Here is an 18173-nt window from a genome sequence, read left to right on the forward strand (position 1 = left end):
AATAAAATAAAGCTGTCTGGAAATAAACACACAGCTAAAGTAAAGTAGACGAGGACTTCAGAATTGCGAACGCCGTGCAGTTATACCTCAAGTCTCCTCTGAATAGCTGAAATCCGAGCAAGTCTACGGTACGCCGCTGGGACCAACTCCAAAATCTGCACAAGAAGTGCAGATTGTAGTATCAGTACAACCGACCCCATGTACTGGTAAATGCTGAGCCTAACCTCGACGAAGTAGTGACGAGGCTAAGGCGGGTCACTTACATTACCTGTACGCAATATTAGAAACAACAACAATAATAGAAATAAATCAAGTAACTCATTTATAATAATTGAAGCCAACTCAGCAGTCATAACCAATTATCATTTCCATCAATTCAGTTGCAGCGTGCAACCCGCTCTCACAATATATTCACATTCAATTTTGTTGCAGCGTGCAACCCGCTCTTACAATATATTCATTTTTAATCAAGTCTGTTACGGCGTGCAACCCGATCCTCCAATATGAACTCTTAATAAGTCTGTTGCGGTGTGCAACCCGATCCTCCAATATAGACTTTTAATAAGTTTGTTGCGGCGTGAAACCTGATCCTAAAATATAGACTTTTAATAAGTCTGTTGCAGCGTGCAACCCGATCCTCCAATATAGACTTTTAATAAGTCTGTTGCGGCGTGCAACCCGATCCTCCAATATAGACTTTTAGTAAGTCTGTTACGGCGTGCAACCCAATCCTCCAATATAGACTTTATAATCAATTCTGTTGCGGTGTGCAACCCGCTCCTCCAGTATATTCATTTACCAATTCTTATAAAAGGAATTTCCCCAATAAATGCAATAATTAATATGAAATTATAAGACAACAAGCATACAATATTATGATTTATTCATGAAACAAACAATGTCAAATAGTAAATTATTATAGAAATCAGGGAGAAAATAGGCAGTTTAATATTTAATATGCTAAATGTCAAATAAAAATTAAGACACATAATTCAAGTAGCATGTAACAATTAATGCAGGAATTCAAGAACTAATATTTGGCAAAGAATAGGAGAGAAATAATTATTATAATAATTAATTCATGATTTAAAATAATTTATGATTTTTCAAGTAATTATGCAAACAATTAATTTGACGACGTATAGACACTCGTCACCTCGCATATACGTCATTCACATGCATTTCATATAACAAATAATTTAAGGGTTCTATTCTCTCAAGTCAAGGTTAACCACGACACTTAGCTCGCTTTGAAAATTCCAATCAATTATTCAACCACAACTTTTCCTTTTAAATTTGCCTCCGAAAGCTTCAAATCTATTCACAAATAATTCGATATATTCAATACGAATCATAGGAATTAATTCCATATGAATTTATAAATTTTCCGGATAAAAATCCGAAATTCATTAAAATATTCGGCAGTGGGACCCACGTCTCAAATCCCCGGAAAACTCATGAAATTCGAACACTCGTTCCAATACGAGTTCAACCATACCAAATTTGTCCAATTCCGATATCAAATGGACCTTCAAATCTTAAATTTTCGTTTTTGGAAGATTTTATAAAAATCTGATTTTTCTTCCATAAATTCACGGATTCATGATATAAATAAGTATGAAATCATGAAATAAAATAAATATAGGATAAGGAACACTTACCCCAATATTTTCCCATAAAAATCAACCAAAAATCGCCTTACCCGAGCTCAAAAATGGGAAAGAATTGAAAATGGGTCGAAACCCCATTTCCAGAACTTAAGTTCTATTTCTGGGATTTTTACACTTCGCGAACGCGGTCAGTGCCTCGCGTTCGCGAAGCACATTTTTGTGCTGCCAAAACTTTGCTCTTCGCGAATGCGAAGGCAATGTCGCGAACGCGAAGCCTTGCCAAAATTGGCCTTCGTGAACGCGATACACCCTACGCGAACGCGAAGTTTTAACGCTTGGTGCCCGGCCAGGCCTCGCCTTCTACGGGAACGCGAACGCTTCCACGCGTTCGCGATGAACACTGCCCTCTTCTCTTGACGAACGCATACCCCTCTTCGCGAACGCGAAGAGTAAATTTCACCTGGCTCCAGTTTCTTCTTCGCGAACGCGAAGAAGGATACCAGAAGCAAATTTCTGCAGTTTTTTCCAAGTCCAAAAATGGTCCGTTAATCACCCAAAATCAACCCGAGCCCTCGGGACTCTAAACCAAACATGCACCCAAGTCCTAAAATATCATACGAACTTGCTTGCATGATCAAATTGCCAAAATAACACCTAGAACTACGAATCGGACACCAAATCAAAGGAAGTTTTTCAAGAAAACTTTAAAACTTATATTTTTACAACCGGACGTCCGAATCACGTCAAATCAACTCCGATTCTCACCAAATTCGGCAGACCCATCATAAATATTATAGTGGACCTATACCGGGCTCCGGAATAAAAATACGGACCCGAGGTCAATAAATCCAACATCAGTAATTTCTTAAAAGTCATTAAGCTTTCAAGCTTTTAATTTTTCATCAAAATTTCATATCTCGAGCTAGGGACCTCGGAATTCGATTCCGGGCATACGCCCAAGTCCCAAATCACGATACGGACCTATTGGAATTGTCAAAATACTGATCCGGGTCCGTTTGCTCAAAATATTGACTAAAGTCAACTTAGTTGAGTTTTAAAGCTCTATTTCACATTTTAATCCATTTTTCACATAAAAACTTTCTGAAAAATTGTACGGACTGCGCACGCAAGTCGATGAATGATAAATGGTGCTTTTTGAGGTCTTAGAATACAGAATTACTTATTAAATTTAAATATGACATTTTGGGTCATCACATTCTCCACCTCTAAAACAAACGTTCGTCCTCGAACGGAGTTAGAAAAAGTACCTGAGCTGGAGAAAAGGTGTGGATATTTACTCTGCATGTCCGACTCGGACTCCCAGGTAGATGCCTCTACCGGCTGCCCTCTCCATTGCACCTGAATTGAAGGATAATTCTTACACCTCAACTGTCAGACATGCCAGGCTAGAATAGCCACCGGCTCTTCCTTGTAAGTCAAATCTTTGTCCAATTGGACTGAGCTAAAATCTAACACATGGGACGGATCACCATGATATTTTCGGAGCATAAACACATGGAACATCAGATTAACCGCTGATAAACTAGGTGGTAATGCAAGCCTGTAGGCTACTTCACCCACCCTTTCAAGAATTTCAAAGGGTCCGATATACCTAGGGCTCAACTTGCCCTTCTTTCCGAACCTCATTACACCTTTCATAGGTGAAACCCGGAGCAATATTCGTTCTCCAACCATGAATGCAATATCATGAACTTTACGGTCGGCATAACTCTTTTGCTTTAACTGAGTTGTGCAAAGTCAATCCTGAATAATCTTGACCTTATCCAAGGCATCATGTACCAAATCGGTACCCAACAACCGAGCCTCTCCCGGTTTAATCCAACCAACTGGCGATCGGCATCGCCTTTCGTATAATGCCTCATATGGATCCATCTGAATGCTCGACTAGTAGCTATTATTATAAGCAAACTCTGCAAGTGGCAAGAAATGATCCCAAGAACCTTTAAAGTCTATAACACAAGCGCGGAGCATATCTTCCAATATCTGAATAGTGCACTCTGACTGTCCGTCTGTCTGTGGATGAAATGCTGTACTCAACTCCACCCGCGTGCCTAACTCACGTTGTATAGCCCTCCAGAAATGTGAGGTAAACTGCGTGCCTCGATCTGAAATAATAGACACGGGCACACTGTGAAGGCGGACAATCTCACGAATATAAATTTCAGCTAACCTTTCTGAAGAATAGGTAACTGCCACTGGAATGAAATGTGCTGACTTGGTCAACCTGTCCATAATGACCCAAATTGCGTCAAATTTTCTCTGAGTCCGTGGGAGCCTAACAACAAAATCCATAGTGATATGCTCCCACTTCCTCTCAGGAATTTCTAACTTCTGAAGCAAACCACCAGGTCTCTGATGCTCGTACTTAACTTGCTGACAATTCAGACACCGAGCTACATGTGCAACTATATCCTTTTTCATTCTCCTTCACCAATAATGTTGCCGCAAATCTTGATACATTTTGGCGGTACCTAGATGAATAGAATACCTGGAACTGTGTGCTTCTTCAAGAATTAATTCACGAAGGCCATCCACATTAGGCACACAAATACGACCCTGCATTCGCAAAACCCCATCTTCCCCCACAGCAACCTGTTTGGCATCACCGTGCAGCACCGTGTCCTTAAGGACAAGTAAGTAAGGATCATCATACTGCCTCTCTCTGAAGCACTCATATAAAGAAGACCGAGCGACTGTGCAAGCTAGAACCCGACTGGGTTCTTAAACATCTAACCTCATGAACTGATTAGCCAAAGAAGGAACATCTGCAGGTAATGGCCTCTCACCAACCGGAATATGCGCAAGACTGCCCATGCTCACAGCCTTTCTACTCAAGGCATCAGCCACCACATTGGCCCTTCCGAGGTGATACAAAATGGTGATATCATAGTCTTTCAACAATTCCATCCATCTTCTCTGCCTCAAATTAAGATCCTTTTGTTTGAACCGATACTGGAGGCTACAATGATCAGTAAATACCTCACACGAGACACTGTAGAGGTAATGCCTCCAAATCTTCAGCGCATGAACAATGGTTGCCAATGCTAAGTCATGAACAAGATAATTCTTCTCATGAACTTTCAACTGTCATGACGCATATGCAATTACCTTGCCATCTTGCATTAATACTGCACCAAGCCCAATGTGAGATGCGTCACAATATACCGTATACGATCCTGAACCTGTGGGTAATACCAACACTGGCGTCGTAGTCAAAGCGGTCTTGAGCTTCTGAAAGCTCAGCTCACATTCGTCTGACCATCTGAATGGGACACCCTTCTAGATTAGGCTTGTCAATGTTCTTGCTATAGATGAAAACCCTTCCACGAACCGATGATAATAACCTGCCAAACCCAGGAAACTCCGGATCTCTGTAACCGAAGTAGGTCAAGGCCAATTCTGAACAACCTCAATCTTCTTAGGATCCATCTTTATGCCTTCTGCCGATACAACATGTCCCAAAAAGGCAACTGAGTCTAACCAAAACTCACATTTTGAAAATTTGGTATATAACTGATTATTTTTCAAGGTATGAATCACACTTCGAAGATGCTGCTCATGCTCCTCTCGACTGCTGGAGTAAATCAAGATATCATCAATGAATACAACCACAAAAGAATCCAAATAAGGCTTGAACACCCGATTCATCAAATCCATAAATGCTGCTGGAGCATTTGTCAACCCAAATAACATCACTAGGAACTCGTAATGCCCATACTGAGTCCGAAAAGCTGTCTTAGGGACATCACATGCAATATTCTTCAACTGATGGTAACCAGATCTCAAATCAATCTTTGAAAATAACTTGGCACCCTGAAGTTGATCAAATAAGTCATCAATTCTTGGCAGCAGATATTTGTTTTTGATAGTGGCCTTGTTCAACTACCGATAGTCTATACACATCCGCATCGAGCCATCTTTCTTCTTTACAAATAATACTGGTGCACCCCAGGGCGAGACACTGGGTCTAATGAATCCTTGATCAAGCAAGTCTTGTAACTGCTCTTTTAATTCTTTAAACTTTGGCGGGGCCATACGGTATAGTAGAATAGAAATGGGCTGAGTGCCCGGAGCCAAATCAATATAGAAGTCAATATCTCTGTCGGGTGGCATCCCCGGCAGATCTGCAGGAAATACTTCTGAAAATTCACGAACAACTAGTACTGAGTCCATAGAAGGGACATCCGCACTGGGATCGCGAATATAAGCCAAATAGGCTAGACACCCTTTCTCTACCATACGTCGAGCTTTCATATAAGCAATAACCCTGCTGGCAGAATAGCCAGGAGTTCCTTTCCACTCTAACCGAGGTAACCTCGGCATAGCTAGGGTCACTATCTTTCCATGACAGTCCAATATAGCATGATAAGGAGACAACCAATCCATACCCAAGATGACATCAAAATCTACCATATCAAGAAGTAGAAGATCCACACTAGTCTCAAGATTACCAATAGTAACCACACACGAAATATAGACATGATCTACTACAACAGAGCCTCCCACCGGTGTAGATACACACAGAAGCACTCAGAGAATCACAAGGCACAACCAAATATGAAGCAAAATAGGAGGACACATAGGAATAAGTAGATCCTGGATCAAATAGAACTGAAGCATCTCTATGGAAAACTGGAATAATACCTGTGATCACAGCATTAGATGACTCGGCCTTAGGCCTAGATGGAAAAGCATAGAATCGAGGCTGGGCCCTATCACTCTGAACTGCATCTCTAGGATGGCCTCTAACTGGATGGCCTCCATCGCTAATGATCTAACCTCCACCTCTAATGGCCTGACCTCCATCTCTAATGGCCTGACCTCCACCTCTAGCTGCCTAACCCCTACCTCTAGCTGGCTGAGCAGGCGGTGAAGCAACCGGTGCCGGTATGATGGCATGAGAATCCTGCCGAGATCTGTTACTCGCCAATCTAGGGCAATACCTCTTGCTGTGACCAATGTTCCCACACTCATAACACCCATCCTGATGTCATGGCTGCTGAAGCTGAAGCTGACCCAAATGGGCCGGATAACCACTGTAGTAACTCTGGAGTGGTGGTGCACTGATAGAAGCTGAATGTGCACTGAATACTAGCTGCCTAGAGTAAGGCATAATAGGACCGTGACTCCCTGAAGCACCGGGAGATGCATGAAGTGCTGAATGAAATGGTCTGGGAGGATGACCCCTACCAAAATTACCCCTGCCTCCAGACGAGGCACCACTGAAACCACCGAACTGACGAGGCCTTTTATCAGACCTCTGCCCTCTCTCCTGTGCAAGAACCATCTCGATCCTCCTGGCGACATTAGCAGCCGCCTGAAAAGAAATCTCACTTCCGATTTCCTTGGCCATCTGAAGTCTGATAGGGTGAGTGAGTCCCTCAATAAACCTCCTCACTCTCTCTCCCTCCGTAGGTAGTAAAAGGAGAGCATGACGGGCCAAATCCACAAAGCGAGACTCATGCTGAGTAACAGTCATACTGCCTTGCTGTAGACGCTCAAATTACTTGCGAAATTCCTCTCTCAGTGTGATAGGGAGGAACTTCTCCAGAAATAGCTGAGAGAACTGCTCCCAGGTAAGTGCAGATGATCCGACTGGTCGGGTCAATAGGTAATCTCTCCACCACCTCTTGGCGGAACCCGTCATCTGAAATACAGCAAAATCGACCCTATTGGTCTCAACTATACCCATGTTCCGCAGCACCTCGTGGCAGCATTCAAGATAATCCTATGGATCCTCAGAAGGTGTACCACTGAAGTGAACTGGAAAGAGCTTAGTGAACTTATCCAGTCTTAATAAGTCATCAAAAGACATGGCGGGCCTATCACCGGTCTGTACCGCAACAATTGGCTGAACTATCCCAACTGGCGGGGCTGCTGGAGCCTGATTCTGGGGAGCCATCTGCTCTGGAGCGGGTAGTGGGAGTTTGTGCTCCTCCCCCAGCATATGAGACAGCTGGTGCCATTGGAAATGTACCATTCTGGGCCACGCCCTCCATAAGACTTACCAAACAGACTAGAGTGTCCTGAAGTACTGGAGTGGCTATGAATCCTTCCAGGACCTGAACTGGTCCAACTGGTACATTCTGAACTGGAGCCTCCTCCTGAAGGTCCACCTGAGGTTCTACAACAGGTGCAGCTGCTCGAGCTCTGGACTGAGCTCTACCTCTGCCTTTGCCTCAGCCTCTAGCACGACCTTGGCCTCGACCTCTACCCCTAGCCATAGTTGCCACCTGGGGTTCTGGTCCCTGTCTATCGGTAGAGGTATTACGTGTTCTCACCATCTACGAGAGAATAAAAGTAGAATGGTTCAATCATCGATGATAGAATAAAATCGCACGACAGAATAAGAAAGAAGCGATATTGTTCCTAAACTTCATAGCCTCTGAGAGATAAGTACAGACGTCTCCGTACCGATCCTTCAGACTCTTCTAAGCTTGCTTGTGACTCGTGAGACCTATGTAACCTTGTGCTCTGATACCAATTATCACGACCTGAAATTGCCACCTTCGGACCGTGATGGCGCCTAACATTTCACTTGCTAGGCAAGCTAACATTATAATAATATTAACCATTTATAAAACAATTCTAAATTTATTAATAACAAGGAAACAAATGCGGAAGCAAAGTTTGAAATATAGTGGAATAATCCATCAAACAACGGTGACTAAATACTATCCCAGAATTGGTGTCACAAGTGCACGAGCTTTTAGAATAAATACAAATAAAGGTCTGAATAAAATAAAGCTATCTGGAAACAAACACACAGCTAAAATAAAGTAGACGGGGACTTCAGAACTGCGAACGCCATGCAGTTATACCTCAAGTCTCCTCTGAATAGCTGAAAACCGAGCAAGTTTACGGTATGCCGCTGGGACCAACTCCAAAATCTATACAAGAAGTGCAGAGTGTAGTGTCAGTACAACCGACCCCATGTACTGGTAAGTGCTGAGCCTAACCTTGACGAAGTAGTGATGAGGCTAAGGCGGGTCACTTACATTACCTGTACGTAATATTAGAAACAACAACAATAATAGAAATAAATCAAGTAACTCATTTATAATAATTGAAGCCAACTCAGCAGTCATAACCAATTATCATTTCCATCAATTTAGTTGCAGCGTGCAGCCCGCTCTCACAATATATTCACATTCAATTCTATTGCAGCATGCAACCCGCTCTCACAATATATTCATTTTTAATCAAGTCTGTTGCGGCGTGCAACCCGATCCTCCAATATGAACAAGTCTGTTGCGGTGTGCAACCCCATCCTCCAATATAGACTTTTTATAAGTCTGTTGCGGCGTGCAACCCGATCCTCCAATATAGACTTTTAATAAGTTTGTTATGGCGTGCAACCCGATCCTCCAATATAGACTTTTAATAAGTCTGTTGCGGCGTTCAACCCGATCCTCCAATATAGACTTTTAGTAAGTCTGTTGCGGCGTGCAACCCGATCCTCCAATATAGACTTTATAATCAATTCTGTTGCGGCTTGCAACCCGCTCCACCAGTATATTCATTTACCAATTCTTATAGAAGGAATTTCCCAATAAATGCAACAATTAATATGAAATTATAAGACAACAAGCATACAATATTTATGATTTATTCATAAAACAAACAATGTCAAATAGCAAATTATTATAGAAATCAGGGAAAAAATAGGCAGTTTAATATTTAATATGCTAAATGTCAAATAACAATTAAGACACATAATTCAAGTAGCATGTAACAATTAATGCAGGAATTCAAGAATTAATATTTGGCAAAGAATAGGAGAGAAACAATTATTATATTAATTAATTCATGATTTAAAATAATTTATGATTTTTTAAGTAATTATGCAAACAATTAATTTGACGACGTATAGACACTCGTCACCTCGCCTATACGTCGTTCACATGCATTTCACATAACAAATAATTTAAGGGTTCTATTCTCTCAAGTCAAGGTTAACCATGACACTTACCTCGCTTTGCAAATTTCAATCAATTATTCAACCACAGTTTTTCCTTTTAAATTTAACTCCGAAAGCTTCAAATCTATTCAAAAATAATTCGATATACTCAATATGAATCTTAGGAATTAATTCCAAATGAATTTACAAATTTTTCGGATAAAAATCTGAAATTCATTAAAAGATTCGGCAGTAGGACCCACGTCTCAAATTCTGGAAAACCTTGCTAAATCCGAATACCCGTTCCGATACGAGTTCAACCATACCAAATTTGTCCAATTCTGATATCAAATGGACCTTCAAATCTTAAATTTTTATTTTTGAAAGATTTTATAAAAATCTGATTTTCTTCCATAAATTCACGGATTCATGATATAAATGAGTATGAAATCATGAAATATAATCAATATAGGATAAGGAACATTTACCCCAATGTTTTCCCTTGAAAATCACCCAAATATCGCCTTACCCGAGCTCAAAAATGGGAAAGAATTGAAAATGGGTCGAAACCCCATTTCCAGAACTTAAGTTCTGTTTCTCGGATTTTTACCCTTCGCGAACGCGGTCAGTGCCTCGCGTTCGTGAAGCACATTTTTGTGCTGCCAAAACTTTTTTCTTCGTGAACATGAAGGCAATGTCGCGAACGCGAAGCCTTGCCAAAATTGGCCTTCGCGAACGCGATACACCCTATGCGAACGCGAAGCTTTAACGCTTGGTGCCCGCCCAGGCCTCGCCTTCTACGCGAACGCGAACGCTTCCACCCGTTAGCGATGAACACTGCCCTCTTCCCTTTGCGAACGCGTCCCCCTCTTCATGAACGCGAAGAGTAAATTTCACCTGCCTCCATTTTCTTCTTCGCGAACGCGAGCCACCTCTCACGAACGCGAAGAAGGATACCAGAAGCAGGTTTCTGCAGTTTTTCCCAAGTCCAAAAAAGGCCCGTTAACCACCCGAAATCAACCCGACCCTCGGGGCTCCAAACCAAACATGCACTCAAGTCCTAAAATATCAAACGAACTTGCTCGCGTGATCAAATCGCCAAAATAACACCTAGAACTACGAATCAGACACCAAATCAAAGAAAATTTTTCAAGAAAACTTTAAAACTTATATTTTTAAAACCGGACGCCCGAATCACGTCAAATCATCTCCGATTCTCACCGAATTTGGCAGACCCGTCATAAATATTATAGTGGACCTATACCGGGCTCCGAAACTAAAATACGGACCCGAGGTCAATAAATCCAATATCAGTAATTTCTTAAAACTCATTAAGCTTTCAAGCTTTTAATGTTTCATCAAAATTCCATATCTCGAGCTAGGGACCTCGGAATTCGATCCGGGCATACGCCCAGATCCCAAATTACGATACGGACCTATCGAAATTCGATTCTGGGTCCGTTTGCTCAAAATGTTGACTAAAGTCAACTTAGTTGAGTTTTGAAGCTCTATTTCACATTTTAATCTATTTTTCACATAAAAGCTTTCCGAAAAATTATACGGACTACGCACGCAAGTCGAGGAATGATAAATGGTGCTTTTTGAGGTCTTAGAACATAGAATTACTTATTAAATTTAAAGATGACATTTTGGGTCATCACAAATTTTTGTATGGTTGGACTCGTAGTTGAATGGGTGTTCAAATTTTGTGACCTTTACCCGATTCCAATATTTGGGGTCGGGGGCCAACTTTTAAGTTGACTTTTTGAATTTTGATTAAGAGCTTAGTACTTTCTTACGTAACTGATTCCTTAGCTCGTGTTGATTGTATCGAATTGTTTGTGACTAGATTCGAGGCATTCGGAGGCCATTTCACGAGGCAAGGGCATGTTGGAGTAGAGATTTGCACGGTTTGAGGTAAGTAACAGTTGTAAATTTGGTTCTGAGGGCATGAAACCCCGTAATATATGTCATGTGATTGGTTTTGAGGTGACACACATGCTAGGTGATGGGCGTGTGGGCATGCACCGTACGGATTATGACTTGGTCAATTCCATGGAACTGAATGGTTGAAAAAATATGTTGTTATCCGTATATTCTCCATGTGCTATAGAAACTAAATGGAAAATCACGTTAGAAATCATGTTTAGACTATGTGTTGGCCCTGTAGAGACCCACAGAGGTCGTGTACACGTTGAATTGTCTGCTAAATTATTGTTTGTACTCAGTCACAGTCTTACTTGCATATTACATCTCAGTCTCTATTGTTCATTATTGATACATTATATCATTACTATTTGGGCTGATTATCATGATTACTGAGAGCCCGAGAGACTGGCGAGGTTGATGACTGAGTAAGGCCGTGGGCCTGATTTTGTGAGGATATTGTGGGATCGGGCTGCACGCTGCAGCATGTTTTATTGACTTATGCCATGATTGGTTTGTTATAGCGCTTGGGCTGAAGGAGCCCTTCCGGAGTCTGTACATACCCCAGTGAGCGCATGTACCTACTGAGTGCGAGTATCGAATGCCGAGTGATTGAGAGGAATGAGAGACTGTGAGGAATGAGTGACTGTGAGGTTGGAGTGCATGGAAGGACTGAGTGACTGCTGCTTTGAGATTTTGCACTTGATTTCATTACTGTTGTACTTCAGCTGGCATATATCCTTGTCATGTAATCTCCGAGAGATGTTATATCCTGTTTTCAATTGAACTTGACATGAATTAACCGTTTTGGCCTTAATTGTCGAATTTGAGAGCAGGCCTATCCTTCTATGTTGTAATTTTTGTAATTGAACTATATCTGTGAAGCTCGTTACTACTTTCAGTCCATTATTTAGTCTTGTTACTTACTGAGTTGGTTGTACTCACACTACACCCTGCACTTCGTTTGCTGATCCAGGTGCTTCTGGTCACAGTGGGTGTTGATCATCCGCGCAGCTTGATCGTTGGAGATTCCACGGTAGCTGCCCGTCGTTCGCCGACCATGTCTCTCCTTCCCTATCTTTCAGCTTTTTGTATTTAGTTTTAGTCCTTCATAGACATTATTTCTAGATTTGTGTTGTATAGACGCTCATGTACTTAGTGACACCCCGAGGTTGGGAATTTCCGTATTGGTTTTAGACTTTTTATCCAAGTTTTGAGAGTTTTGATGATTTAAACCTGTGTTATTCTTATTTTTCATTTAAAAGTGTTGGAAGTAGTTTGAAGTGTCGGCTTTCCTAGTACCACGTTAGGCGCCATCACGACAAGCTAAGTTTTGGATCGTGACAAGTTGGTATCAAAGCCTAGCTTACATAGGTCTCACGAGTCATGAGCGGGTTTAGTAGAGTCTTGTGGATCGGTACGGAGACATCTGTACTTATCTTCAAGAGGCTGCCGAACCCATAGGAAAATTCATATTCTTGTATTCTTTTCGTGCGGATTTGTTGATTCCGGTCACTAAATTTTTGTTGTTCTATTCTCTCACAGATAGTGAAGGCGTGTGCTACCTGACAGGATGGCCATCCACCAGTACCACCAGCTATGGCCATGAGAGGCCAAGGTCGCGGTAGGGACAGAGGTGCAGCTCGTACAACAGCACCTGCTCATCCACCAGTTGCTCCGGCTAAGGAGCAGGTTCTAGATGTGTTTGAGCTGGTGGGGCTAGCTCAGGCACCAACTGTGCCCATTGTGATTTTCGGCCTTCAGTATGCTTTGGCCCAGATATTGACTGTTTGCACTGGCCTTGCTCAGGTGGTTTCGGCTCAGGCCGCACCAGCCACTTCTCAGGCCGGGGGAGGTACTCATAGCCCCGCCACCCGTACTCCAGAGCAGGTAGTGCAGGGACTTCAGATACCGGGGGAACTACCAACCTAGCCGGTTACAGCTGCTCAGGCCCAGGTGGGTCCAGTTATGACGGATGATGAGCAGAAGAGAATAGAGAGATTTGGGAGACTCCAGCCTCCAGCATTTAGTGGGGCCGAATCTGAGGATGCCCAGGACTTTTTGGACAGGTGCCAGCAGATTCTTCGTAGGACAGGTATTCTGGAGACTAATGGGGTTTCATTCACTACTTTTCAGTTTACTAGGGCTGCCTTCAGATAGTAGGAGGCTTACGAGAGGCACAGGTCAGTCAGTGTAGAACAACTTACATGGCATGAGTTCATCGTTCTCTTCTTGAAGAAGTTTGTGCCACAGTCTCGCAGGGAGGAGCTGCGCAGACAGTTTGAGCAGCTACGTCAGGATGACATATCTGTGACCCAGTACGAGATGAGGTTTTTCGAGTTGGCCCGTCACGCAGTTTGGTTAGTTCCCACGAATAGGGAGAGGATTAGGAGGTTCATTGATGGCCTCACATATCAGTTGTGGTTGCTTATGACTCGGGAGAGGGTATCTGGTGCGACTTTCGACGAGGTGGTCGATATTGCTTGGCAGATAGAGATGGTCCGTAGTCAGGAGCGTGAGGAGAGGGAGGCCAAGAGGCCTCGAGGTTCAGGTGGTTCCAGTGGTGTTCATTCTGGGGGACAGTCCTACCACAATAGGGGTGGTTCTTATAGGCTCACTCAGATGGCTCGTCCAGCTCACCGTGGTGCATCATCCAACCATTGTTCATACATTGCTCGTCAGAGTTAGTCATTTCTCAGTGCCCTTCCATCTTAGAGTTCGTCTCGTGCTCTATCAGTTCAGGGTTCATCTATGCCAGGCCCTTCCAACAATTACTCTAGTACTCGGTGCCCGATTCAATCCCTACCACCACCATTTCCGGGAAGTTGCTTCGAGTGCAGGGAGTTTGGCCATATGTGGATATAGTGTCCTCGTTGCCCGGGAGGTCCAGTACAGCAGAGAAGTCAGGCTGCAACCTCCGCACCAGTTACTTCACCACCCGCCCAACCAGCTCGGGGTGGGGCCCAGGCAGCTAGAGGTCACCCTAGAAGGGGAGGCCGATCAGGTGGCGGTCAGGCCCGATTCTATGTTATTCCTGCCAGACCAGATGTGCTTAGTTCAGATGCAGTAATCACAAGTATTGTCTCAGTATTCCACAGGGATGCCTCTATTTTATTACCCTGGTTTTACTTATTCGTATATATCATCGTATTTTGCTCATTATCCGGATATGCCCCGTGAGTCCTTAGTTTCATTTGTTCATGTATCTACACCAGTGGGCGATACTATTATTGTGGACAATGTATATCAGTCATGTGTAGTGACTATTGGGGGATTGGAGACTAGAGTTGATCTCTTATTGCTTAGTATGGTTGATTTTGACGTCATCTTGGGTATGGATTGGTTGTATCCATGTCATGCTGCTTTGGATTGTCACACTAAGGCCGTGACGTTGGCAATGCCGGGGTTGCCAAGGATTGAATGGAGAGATTCTCTAGACTATGTTCCCAAAAGAATGATTTCATATTTGAAGGTCCATCGGATGGTTGGGAAGGGTTGTTTATCTTATTTGGCCTTTGTGAGGGATTTTGGTGCTGATACTCCTACTATTGATTCTGTTCCGGTGGTGCGAGATTTTCTGGATGTGTTTCCTGCGGACCTACCTGGCATGCCGCCACAGGGATATTGACTTTGGTATTGACTTGGTGCCGGGAACTCAGCCCATTTCTATTCTACCGTATCGTATGGCACCAAATGAGTTGAAGGAATTAAAGGAGCAACTTCAGGAACTTCTTGATAAGGGGTTTATTAGACCAAGTGTGTCGCCTTGGGGTGCACCTATTTTATTTGTTAAGAAGAAGGATGGTACTATGCGTATATGCATCGATTATAGACAGTTGAACAAAGTTACAATCAAGAACAAGTATCCTTTGTCGTGTATTGATGATCTATTTGACCAGCTTCAGGGAGGGAGGGTATTCTCCAAGATTGATTTGAGGTCTGGGTATCACCAGTTGAATATTCGGGACTCGGATATTCTAAAGACGGCATTCAGGACCTGCTATGGTCATTATGAGTTCCTTGTGATGTCTTTTGGGCTGACCAACGCCCCAGCCACATTCATGCATTTGATGAACAATGTATTTCAGCCTTATCTCGATTCGTTTTTCATAGTATTCATTGATGATATCCTAGTGTACTCTCATAGCCAGAAGGAACATGCGCAACATTTGAGGATTGTGTTACAGCGATTGAGAGAGGAGAAGCTTTATGCCAAGTTCTCCAAGTGTGAGTTTTGGCTTAGTTCGGTGGCGTTCTTGTGACACATGGTGTCCAGTGAGGGGATTCAGGTGGATCCGAAGAATATTGAGGCGGTTCAGAGTTGGTCCCGACCGTCCTCAGCTACTGAGATTCGGAGCTTTCTCGGCTTGGATGATTATTATCGTCGTTTCGTGGAGGGTTTCTCATCTATTGCATCGCCTTTGACCAAATTGAACCAGAAGGGTGCTCCTTTCAGGTGGTCAGATGAGTGTGAGGAGAGCTTTTAGAATCTCAAGATTGCCTTGACCACAACTCCAGTTCTAGTTCTACCTTCAGCTTCTGGTTCTTATGCAGTGTATTGTGATGTTTCTCAGATTGGTACTGGGTGCGTATTGATACAGGGAGGTAGAGTGATTGCTTATGCTCCACGTCAATTGAAGCCCCGTGAGAAGAACTACCATGTTCATGATTTGGAGTTGGCTGCCATCGTTCATGCATTGAAGATTCTGAGGCATTATCTCTACGGTGTATCTTGTGAGGTATTTACGGATCACCAGAGTCTCCAGCACTTGTTCAAACAAAAGGATCTAAATTTGAGGCAGCGAAGATGGTTGGAGCTGATAAAGGACTATGATATTACCATTTGGTATCATCCCGGAAAGGATAATGTGGTGGCCGATGCCTTGAGTAGAAAGGCGGTGAGTATGGGTAGCCTTGCATTCATTCCTGTTGGTGAGAGACCTCTTGCAATTGATGTTCAGGCCTTGGCCAATCAATTCGTGAGATTAGATGTTTCGGATCCCAGTCGGGTTCTAGCTTGTGTGGTTTCTCGGTCTTCCTTATATGATCGCATTAGAGAGCGCCAGTATGATGATCCCTATTTACTTGTCTTTAAGGATACGGTTCAACACAATGGTGCCAGAGACATTACTATTGGGGATGATAGGGTGTTGAGGATGCAGGGTCGGATTTGTGTGCCTAATGTAGATGGGCTACGTGAGTTGATTCCTAAGGAAGCCCACAGTTCGTGGTATTCCATTCATACGGGTGCCGCGAAGATGTACCAGGACTTGAGACATCATTTTGGTGGAGAAGAATGAAGAAGGATATAGTGGGGTTCGTAGCTCGGTGCCTTAAATGTTAGCAGGTAAAGTATGAGCATTAGAGACCAGGTGGATTGCTTCAAAGGCTAGAGATTCCAGAGTAGAAATGAGAGAGGATCACCATGGATTTTGTAGTTGGGCTCCCACAAACTTCGAGGAGGTTCGATGCTATTTGGGTGATTATAGATCAGCTGACCCAGTCCGCGCACTTCATTCCAGTTAGGACTACTTATTCTTTAGAGCGGTTGGTTGAGATTTACATTTGCGAGATTGTTTGCCTTCACGGTGTGCTAGTGTCCATCATTTTAAATTAGGGCACGCAGTTCACATCGTAGTTTTGGAGAGTTGGGCACCCAGGTTGAGTTGAGTATGGCATTTCACCCTCAGACGGACGGACAGTCTGAGCACACTATTTAGATATTGGAGGACATGCTACATGCTTGTGTCATTGATTTCGGGGTTCTTGGGATCAGTTTCTACCGCTCGCGGAGTTTGCTTATAACAACAGCTACCGGTCGAACATTTAGATGGCTCTGTATGAGGCTTTGTATGGGAGACAGTGTCGATATCCGGTGGGTTGGTTTGAGCTTGGGGAGGCTAGACTATTGGGTACTGACTTGGTTCAGGATGCTTTGGACAAGGTTAAATTGATTCAGGATCGGCTTCGCACGGCACAGTCCAGACAGAGGAGTTACGCCGATAGGAAGGTTTGTGATGTTTCTTTCATGGTTGGGGAGAAGGTACTGCTCAAGGTTTTACCCATGAAGGGTGTTATGAGGTTCGGGAAGAAGGAAAAGTTGAGCCCTCGGAATATTGGGCCGTTTGAGGTACTTCAGAGGATTGGAGAGGTGGCTTACAATCTTACCTTGCCACCTAGTTTGTCAAGTGTACATCCAGTGTTTCATGTTTCTATGCTCCGAAAGTATGTCGGTGATCTGTCTCATGTTTTGGATTTGAGAACAGTTCAGTTGGATGGTGATTTAGCTTATGATGTGAAGCGGGAGGCCATTTTGGATCGGTAGGTTCGAAAGTTGAGGTCAAAGTACATAGCTTCAGTGAAGGTGCAGTGGAGAGGTCACGCAGTTGTGGAGGCCACTTGGGAGACCGAGCGGGAGATGCGGAGCAGATATCCACGCCTATTTGAGACTCCATATATGTTTCTAGAACCGTTCGAGGATGAACGTTTGTTTAAGAGATGGTGGATGTAACAACCCGGCCGGTCGTTTTGAGAGTTGTAGCCTTGTTTCCCCCTTTTACTACTCATTTTGTGCTTTATAACTGTTATGTGACTTGCCGGGGTAGTTGGTTCAGGTTCGGAGAGGTTTTGAATGAATTGAGACACTTAGTCTCAAAGTTGGAATCTTAAGTTGAAAATGTTGACTGGATATTGACTTATGTGTAAACGACTCCGGA

The sequence above is a fragment of the Nicotiana tomentosiformis genome, chromosome 7, assembly GCF_000390325.3.
Source record: "Nicotiana tomentosiformis chromosome 7, ASM39032v3, whole genome shotgun sequence".
NCBI classification, from domain to species: Eukaryota; Viridiplantae; Streptophyta; class Magnoliopsida; order Solanales; family Solanaceae; genus Nicotiana; species Nicotiana tomentosiformis.